Raw genomic sequence first — 2,923 nt, forward strand, 5'->3', positions numbered from 1 at the left:
TATTTTATAGATCAGATCATATATACAAATTATAAATTGGATGCGAATAAATACTAGATATGATATGATCCATGGATACTTTTAAACATGATAATTAACATATATAATAAATTGGTATTTAACTATTTATATCTCAATTGGTATTTAGTGTTTGAGGGTTTTGAAAATAACCGTTGATTGTATCGAATAACGATCTTCTCTAGTCTTGGTGTTGATTGGGACCACAATTCTTTAAGGTTGTTTGGAATTTAAAGAATTAAAATTCATTGAAAAATAATATTTTTTATTTTAAAATATATAAAAATAAATCATTCTTTATTCTTATTAAAAAACTTTCCAAAAATTACTCTTGTTTCTATGTTTGAGTAGGTCGAAAATTACCATTATTGTTATTGATTAGCTTTTAACACGTTAATCAGTGGTACACAACTACACATACTTGTGGGTAGCTTCAATTGGTAAAGTTTCTCTTTTTCACCGTTGATATTTTATAGCAAGCAGTGGGGATTCTCGGTAACTCAACATTGGATTGGAATGTGTGGATTCAGCTGGATTTGATTCAGCAAGGAGTTATTGTTGTCACTAATTCTTTTATCTAGGGTCAATATGTAATTATGTATTTTCTCCGTATCCAGGAAGACTTTGGAATATTATTTATTCGTTTAGCACCTTATTTATTTTAGGAGAATTTTATTGTACCCTCTCTAAAAAGACATTGTTGTTGATGGTATCAAATACAAATTTTAAAGGATGGTAGATTCGAATTTTCATAAGATTAAAGATATTGTTGTCAATGAGGTAGAGATTAAGTCGAATTCAATTATAGATAATACGATTTGCAAGATGAGGTGACAATTATGCACAAAAATTTAATCACTTTTATGAGACAAAAGTTTTGCGGATAGTAAACTTTGAGGATATTATCAACATACAAAAGAGGATAGAAGAGACACAGTAGATGTATTCTGAGGTTGGGAAGGAATGGCGCCTATGTAGCAGAGATTCTCGGTACCTCGATAACACAAATGTTGCCACATGTAACGAACTGAATACGTACTTGCACCTTGTCATGGGTTTGTGAGTTCATCATAAAGAGATTTTTTTTGGCGGTGACAGCCACCACCACCACCATAAACGGACGGTACTAAACTAAATTTAAATAATTACAAAAGAAAAAAAAAAGTAGAAATATACCTAATTATTATGATTAACATTCAACTTAATTATAATTATAAATACTATACACGGGATTATTTTAAATATTATAATAATGATTGTGTGTATATTTTTAGTTCTTATATATATATATAGTTCTAATTTTAAATTTTGAATATATCTAAACTAATTTAAATGGCTCAAGTGATCGCTTAGTAGTCCGCTTAAGTAAGTATTGAGAGTTTGAATTTCGTCTCGTATGTATAGCAACTCATTGCCGGTCAATTGTAAATTCTTAAATGAAACTCAAAGTCATGACGGATTAGTCCTTAACTTGTTGGGTATCGTGGAAGAAAAAAATATCTATACCTAATTTTTTTTATATTTTTACCCGATTACTAAATTTTTCTAGGTTCGTCAATGACTATATATATCACAAAAGATAATTTACTCTTTATTTTAAAGCTAACATAGTGACATTCACCTTTAGTATTGTTTGTCTTCATATTTTAATGGCACATTATTGTTCTTATACTTACTATTTATTCCAATATAATATGTCATAGTTTTGAATTACACTTAATTATTATTGAATTTCCTAACTATTATAGTATAATTGAGTTCCATTTTCGTGAACTGTGTTCACTTCCGCCGATTGCTACTTAGAACTTAGTATATCATTCTTTGTAGAATCCAACCAAGTTTTGAAAATTTTGTCGTTGATGACTCCGTCCGTAATCAGAGGGGAGTTGCTTTTAAGGGTGGGACTGTAATACTAATTATTACTAGCTGCACTTTAAAGTTTGTGTCCCTCCTTAATAAACGCTTAGTTAACTTTGGGAAGCTTGACCCATTTAATTTTTGTGAAGCAATCAGAAGTTTACAGCACACGCCCCATTGTTTGTTTAATTGTTAGGTTGGAATATTTGACCGTGAAATGATGATAGGAGGTGTTTGTTTTGTGCCACAGGCAGAGATTGCTTCTGGCCTTTTCTTTACCCCCACTCCTCACTTCTCACTCAAAACTCTAGACATGTGACCCTAGACCACACCACACGTCAAATAATGCACAAATTGTCCTATATGCAATGAATATGAAAGTAAAAGCCAAATTCACACAAGAACAGAAATCTTTAATGTATGTAAAACATGTTTTATGTTTCTAATCTCTAATATTTGTTAAAGAATTTTTATGCATTTGGGTCCTTTCATTTGAATCTGTCCAACGTTTGGTTTCGAATTCAAATTTCCAAGTACTTCACATTTAAGGTTCATTAAACGTTAAATTGGATTTCAGTACAATTGAAAATTACTCCATGTTTTATATGGATCCAACGTCATATTACTCCGCCCTAACGTTACATTAATTTTAATTTGAATTACAGATTGTAAGATAACATCTAACAAAAAGTAACACTCCGCATTTTCCTGTAGACTAAAATTTACACTCCCTTGAATCCAGTCTTCATAACTCGAAAAGGCAACGTTATTTAATTGGATTTAGCTAAACAATGTTAACTGATAAGGTTTATATTAGTAAAAAGTATTTTTATTTTGATAGATACATTATAAAATTTAGTTTAGTAGTTTAACTTACTACTTCAAGGCAGCCATTAGTTATGTATAGTAACAGATGGAGCTGCAAATCTTACATTGTTAAATTAAAATCATCTGCAACGAAGAATAATTTTGAATCAATCTATACCGCAATAAAATCAGGTATCATTCATAGCAAAATATATAATATATAATATATTAATTAATAGAA

This window comes from Arachis ipaensis, chromosome B10, assembly GCF_000816755.2.
Source record: "Arachis ipaensis cultivar K30076 chromosome B10, Araip1.1, whole genome shotgun sequence".
NCBI lineage: Eukaryota > Viridiplantae > Streptophyta > Magnoliopsida > Fabales > Fabaceae > Arachis > Arachis ipaensis.